We start from the raw sequence: 7,661 nt of genomic DNA, 5'->3' as shown, positions 1-7,661 counted from the left end.
ACTGGCTACCCTCATACTGCGCTGGCTGACAGTTCACTAAAGAGTTTTACTCCGGCCAGGGAAGATCCACCAATTCTAAACGATCCATATTGAACTGCAACGGTAATCAAGATTTCGCTGTTTAATGCTGTCGTCCAAAGCGATCTGGCATATCGGGTGGTGAGCGCTCGCTAGCAACAGCGGGAGGGACGCATGCAAAAGAAAAAGATCGAAGTACAGAAAAAGGGAAAGAGGATTCGCGCTCTTCCTGCTGCATTCTTCTTGAATGCAACGTACGCCTAATATACAGACAAAAATGACGCTTGCCGTCTAAAGTACTCGTCGCCGAAAGTAACCAACAGCGGTCTTCATCGATGGCGCATTCCGGTGTAGCCGCATCTGTGACCGGGCCCATGAACCAACGTGGCTGTGTCTCTGTGTGTGGCAGTGTTTGGTGTCTCGGAGTGCGTGTGTGTGTGTGTTTCTGTCAATTTAGATTTAAATCCAAAGCTTTGCAAAGGCCATCAATTTGGCTTAGCGTAGTGCTTTCTGCTCAGCTTTTCATTTAGCCGAACGATGTGGCTGACGCGGGCGGCACCGGTAGAACCCGGCGCAACGTAGCCAAGCCACTAGGACTCTTCCCGCTGTAACGGCGGCGCTAGAGCCCTAATACAGACGACAAAAGTATGGCACACAGAACCAATAGCACACACATACAAACATCGTGCAGTGCAAGACAGACCTAAATGCTTGTCTCCAAGCCCTGTCGCGATTATGTTTGCGTGGTGTCCTACTGAAAATGGCACCAAACTTCCAAATGACGTTGAGTCGCAAGGAATAACTCGCGATCCAGAAGAGGTGGACGGAAAGAGAGGGAGAGAGAGAGAGAGAGATAAAGGTCGGTTAAAAACCGTTGGGTCGGGGTTAACTTGTATGCATAGATATATTCTTGCAGTTTGCGACTATTTTACGGCGATAGATGGCGTAATATAAGCTGCGACGATCTCTGGAACAAAACATCTCTGAAAAATGTGTATGTACGAACCGAAAAAGACGAAGAGGCTGCTTGAGCGCAACAATATTTGATAATTGTTCAATAGCGCAATAGATTTAGAGCGGTGTTGATTCAGAACTTAATAATTAATTAGGGTAATAGGTAATCAGAGTTAACGAAAGAGGCTCGTCCGTGGCGGGCGGACGTATACCACGATAATGTAAAGGCTAGAAAGGCTGCGGGAGGCGAAATCACTTTCGGTCTATTGCTTTGTGCCGTTCACTAAGTATACGCATGCCATCATCAAGGCACAGGGAAATGCATTTTCTGATGGCGTCACGTGTCGTTTCTCAGCATTAAAAAGTACAATTTCTCTTATTGCTTATACATACTAAATAGCTAATTTTAGATCTAAGGTGAAAAATTATCAAACTTCTTTTGAGATATACGCAAGTTTTAAAGCTAGACGAAACTTCTTTGTTGTCAAGAATTGTCATAGTTATAACGTGACCCTTGATGTGCACCTATATCGAATGCTACTATATAGAACAATATCCTTTGATATGGTGTTTAGATTCGCTAGATGAGTAGGCATGCGCAGTACATAATGGGGAATGGCGGCATTCTCGGAAAGATCAACATTTAGATTTGTTCGCCATCTTTTCTAGAAATAGCGGCCTCCACAATGCCGTCAAGTCATTTTGTTTTGTCGTGATCTGAACGATTGCCAGCTGAGGTATGCGTATTTGATACGGACGATCTGAGATCTTCAAACTAGCCGAAATTCTTTGTCAATTGATTTCGTTTTAACGGTATTGGACGAGTCTCTGCGGAGATAAAAAAATGACATTGGAACGCGAATGATCAACACCTTACAATAACCCCCCCCCCCCCCCCCCAAGCAAATACTAATCATAGATCGAGAGGCACGATTTCGTCTCTGTTCATTTTGTTTGTGTCCGTCATCAATAGATGATATTGATACGGAAGTGCGAATGTTAATGGCACCAAAACTATCCACGACGGCGTCCTCTATTGCGAGTGGAATGTGACACATATATCATTACGGTTACGTTCCGAAACCTTCAGAGCAATTCGTAGAAACTCATTGTGGCCCGGTCATATAGATAGTGAATGAGTACCGTTTACGAGCGGCATAAGGATCATCAAGGATCGGGATGTTTTCGACGTGTGGAAAATGGACCAAGCTCTAGATTTCGCATTTAGCAGTTTGACTAAGGTCGAAAACGTTCAATGCTTGCTATACACTGTTAGTAAGTGTATACGGGGTACTTCAAAGAGTAAAGTACATCGAAATAAGCACTGCGTCGAATGCGATGACGCCGCTCCTTTGTCCAGAACGATGAATATCTATTTGAAATAATAACTTTACAGCTATCGGATATTGGACCGACGTATCTACCGCATGTCATATAAAGTGTTACACGCTGACATATCAACACAAAGCATCCTGGGTAGCAAGGCGGTGTTTCGTCAGTGCCCCTTCCGCCCGTGCCTTTGTCGCTCGGAAAAGATCGATACGTAAAGTGTGTATTGTCTCAGGCTAATGTGACAGATTAGCACAGCAGAAAGCATTTCGAGCTAGCACAAACACTACAGCCACCTACGACTAAGCGGTACACTATAGTCGCCATCACAAATGGTAGGACCAACTACAAGAACGAAAACAACAATATCAGCTATACGAAATAACAACAAATGAAAATTATATTTGAAACCCCATCGATAGGAAGAACAGGTCAACGACGAACGAGGCTTTACGACTATCAGCCGAACCTTGCGTTTGATGTAGTGATGAGTGGGAAACATGACCCTTTTCGACAGAAAGAAGGACACCAGACCAAAGTCTTCAGATGCACTGTATATGCTTACATGTATAAATTTAACACGAGACGAAACATTATTGCTGCTGTTGGTGCTATTGTATTCGTTTCTGCTGTTGGCCGCCGTCGTTATTTTTACTTTTAACATTGTTGTTGTTGTTGTTGTTGTTGTTGTTGCTCCACCAGAAAAGTTTATGGAGTCATAGTGATAGTCGGTATAACTTTCCTGCTGTCAATAGTGATAAATGACTAGTCTATGTAAATCACTAATGATAAAAAGGATTATTTAGAAGTTTCAAATAAGTTGACTGTGATAGTGGCCGACCTCTATGCAGCCGCCGGTACTATTGCTCTGATGCTATACAGCCGCGTAGCGCCGATGACTATTCGCTACTCGGAAAAGGGGTGGACGTAAACAGCAGAGATTGAAGCTTGTTTCGGTGGATGTTTAGCGCGGACGGGACATCGGCAATGACGTTAAGAAGCTTCGACTGGTAAACACCGTGGACTTCTTGGCATCATCAGTTGTAATGCTCCCCTTTATTGTCGGACAATGTAGTGACAATCGTGCGTACGTACGTCAAACAAACGTAAAATAGCGTATGCACGAGCAAAACGTAAAATTCTCCGAGTAGCGACAGAGAAGTTCGTTCCGATTTGCCTTTCACATGCGACACTGCTACCACAATAAGGTTTTAGATCCGAAAACGGTGAAGGACGTGACTGATGGCATATAGCTGTTGTATTGTCAGTCGCTTCCAAACGCTCTCTTATTTTATGGGCTATATTGTTTCTTGCAACAGCTGCCCAAAGAGAGGTAGACACACATCCACACACAAACAAACATTAACAAACTTACTTTTCTGTGGGTACAAAATCAAGTTAATGGCTCTGAACTCGACGAAAACTGGCGACCGGAATAAATTATGCTAGACTAGACTGGCGCTGCATAGTCCGCTCCGTGGTATATGCAAGACTACTTTTGCTGGAGTCTTCCTGCCGAACGCCGATGCGTACCGCACGGATCTAGCTAAGCCAGCGATACAGAAGGGATCAGTCGCATTCTGTCGTGGCAGGTTAAAGCATTCAACAGGTAAACTGTTTGAAGGACACTTCATGCAAACAAAATAGGTGTGATGGCAAGAGAGTACGCAGAAACAGACGGTGGGAAGAATGGGTAAAGTATTATAAAGTATACTATGAAGCCACCGGGAACCTTGCTGAGAGCTTACATTGCCTTGAAACTAGCTCTAATATTATGATCTAAGAAATTGGCTGTATGGAAAGAGGTGGCATATAAACTGAGTTAATTCATCATACGAACACTTCTGTTCGATAGACATTGTTTTCTGATGCACAACGACGGTAAGTCAGTCCTTATTGCCAGGATGGTGTCAGAGTGAGTCTCTCAGGAAAATATGGTAAGCAATACGACGACTGCATCTGGTGCAGAAAGGTACACTGCTAAAAAATCAACAACGCAGCGACTGAAATTCTTAAAACTACTAATTGTAAAGCAAGGAATTACCGTAAAAAATAGCTACAACAATATATAGTTGAGCATGAGATTTCGAGAGGAGAACGCATCTGAGACTACAAGTGAAAGGTATGAACGGAGCGAAAGAACGATAACACTTCAAGCTTGGTATCGGACAGATGAAGGAGCACTAATTATCCTTTCATGACAATTAGCCTTAAAGCAGTCTCATTGTCTTTGATCGACGGCTAGAACGACACTCATGGTAAAGCGATGCCTTCCGCCTTCGTGGTTCAACTCTGAATCTGTGCTACGCTGCCTAACACGTTTGTCTGATACACTAATCACCGGTAGACCCTGTTTTCGGATACGGAAATTTTTCTTGCAAACGATTAGAAAAGGGCTTTCCAGATCTGGCCACTGCGTTCATATAGCCGCTTTTACATACGCACATACACACACTGGCGATACAAACAAAAACAAATCAGATATATGTAAATAGAAAAATATTGAACCATTACTATGATGATTGTTATTACCACAACATGTTGCTCACGGCGTTGCTGCAGTAGTGGCGACTCATATTATCGTCGAAGTCTAATGAGTCGATACTTTGTCTGCTTTTGCAGCTCACTGTGCGTGTTTTTTAGTCTAAGTAATTCGATTGTCTCGCTTTGTGTCCTGTCGCCTTCCTTTGACTGTATGCCATTATGAGAAAAGCTAGCTGCAATGTATTGCTATGTAATTTCGTTATTTATTCGTTTCATGCCGCCTGCATTGGCTTTATGATGTTGCCTCTGTTCTTATTTTTTGCTAATTAACATAAAACAACAATTAATAAACAGGGTAAGCGCTGCCCACGGACGGCGGGAACGACGAAAGACGAGTGACAGGAGACTATGTATGAACGGTCCAGCCCTGAACGGGGGACGAATACGAGCGCGATTAGGGGTTAGTTACTTGGCACGCCGTTCAATAAAAATGCCTTTAACGATTCTATTAGACACAATAGGACATGAGAAGTACAGTACCGTCGTTTGCGATCTGTGCTGCGCTGGCCAACGCCACCTCCTCAAAGCATCATCGTATACGCAAGCTACCCCCAAAGTCGGGAACTAAGGCGTTCCGCGAATTTTATTCAAAGCATAGGAACGTTAAACGCAGAAGTCGCCGAACGGCACGTAAGCTCCTATATCGAAATATAATATATATGTAGACGTCAACGCAAGGTGACTGTCCGTATCCTAGTTGAAAATCGGTTCGGTTGTATGTGTAAAATTTTCGTTCCACGTTTCTGTTGCGTTCGTGCTCTACGAATACGCCCTCGTATATACAAGCACACCATTGCACAGGCAGGCGAATACAAAATAAAATCAATCGTTCTTTATGTATATATAGAAACGAGGTATGTTAGAGATAACGTTAACAACGACGAAAAGACAAAACAATGCTCTCTTTTGGTGATTTATAATGACAACAAGTAATTTTTAAACGAGTTACAACCATCATGAACAATGTGCCTGAACCGCTGGCCGGATCAAAGGGAGCTTCGAGGTGTTTTTGTCTCCATTCATAAGATAGTCAGTCACATAGTTCTCTTCAATAATGAAATATGTATGTTTCTCAGATCTATAACGAGCAAGGTTATTTAATGTGCTCCATCTGCGTGTGGTTTCCGAATTAACTATTTTCGATCTACATAACGTCAATATAGGTCTTTACAAAGCTTAATTTCCTTGTTAGCGTAGAGCGGTCTTGCATCTTGTATCCATACAACTGCTGTTACATGTTGGAGGACCCTGACGGATATTTCTCTTCAAATCAGCGGATTTATGTCGAAACGAGATGCTAGGAAGCTTTGCCAAGCATGGCTAAAATACGTGCATGGTGCACATCTAGATCGCATATAAGTTGATAAAAAAGCATGAATAATAAAATAGCTACCCCGAAAACTTAACATCCCAAGCGAGAGCGCATAGTATTTTCTTCAAAGGACATTAGGAACAAATCGTTCTGTAAAGAAACAATATCGGCGTTCATAATAACAAATTGTGACGCCTAAAAATCAACAGCCCATTAGCAAAGGGCTTTCTATGACGTCCATATTATAACTACTACTACTACTACGAAGTCCCATGTAAGCAGTGGTGAGAAAAAGGAGCAGAGCGTTTAGGAAAGCTCTCTTAGGTGCGCAGCTTAATAGGGACCGTTGTTGTGATCATCTGGTATAGATAGCGAACGACCGAATTGGCGTAGAGGAAAGGAGTCAAAAAACAAGCTACGCCGAGAACACACCCATGTTTCAAGTCGTGTCACTGAGCTGGTAACACAAATAATAGCCGTCGCCTTTGAATGTAAGCCTAGCACTCCTTACAGTGTGAGGATCCACAACATAGCTATCTAGTGTTTCTTTCTGATGATAATTTCCTGTAAGGTAACGTAACTCCCTCCCATCAGAAAGCAAAAAGTGGCTAAGCAAGATCGAACTCTATTTGACTCTAAATTTTCTCTTGAAATACTTTGCATATTGAAAAAATCTGAAGGTTCTAATACCATTGACTTGCAGCTAACATTTTTCTAAAAATCGACAAGAGTGTACCCTATGCCTATTATTATTATTATTATTATTATTAGCTACATCATATAAACGTTTTTAAAAAAACAGCCTAGGTTCCGAGTAGAGCCTTGAGATCGCCTTATTTCCTCAAGAGAATAAAAGCCAGAAAATATTAATTATAATATAAATATAAAAGTTCATAATAAAAAAAGATTAATGAAAATAAGGAAAATTATAATATATTTTAGGGCTAAAATTATTTTTTAAAAATAAACCAGCCGTCCCCCCTAATTTATTAGAAATATAAGGTAAAATAGCATACGCAAATAAAAAGTACCATGCAGGTTGCATATGTGACAGCGGAGTTGTGTAATAAAATAACCTAATAATTTATGTGTAATAAAAATAACAATTACGTTTCATATAAAATATTTATAGACTGATATAATAGACACAGACGGATGAACTATAGCTAAAATTTTCTTCTAAACTAAGCTTCGCATGGCGAGATTTAATAGTGAACCGAAGATGACCTAACGAAGAGACCAACATGCATGTCAAACATTATGTCTAAATACTATGAATCGGCACGGCATTTATTTGTTGAATGGGTAACCAAGCTACTTCTTGTGACTATCTTCAACTATTTTCAGTGAAAACAATTTAGCCAAAAAATAATTTTCAAACGTCTAGGTTAACACAGAATCTATGGAGACGGTTGTAAGTATAATTATCTATATACTTCCAGATCATCATTTTAAAGTGATTCAGCTCTCTATAGAGCAAGCGAAAGTTGTCGATAATAAGTAC

The sequence above is a fragment of the Varroa destructor genome, unplaced genomic scaffold (genome assembly GCF_002443255.2).
Source record: "Varroa destructor unplaced genomic scaffold, Vdes_3.0 BEIS01000003.1, whole genome shotgun sequence".
In the NCBI taxonomy this organism is placed as follows: Eukaryota; Metazoa; Arthropoda; class Arachnida; order Mesostigmata; family Varroidae; genus Varroa; species Varroa destructor.
Note: the sequence above shows the minus strand (reverse complement) of the source record.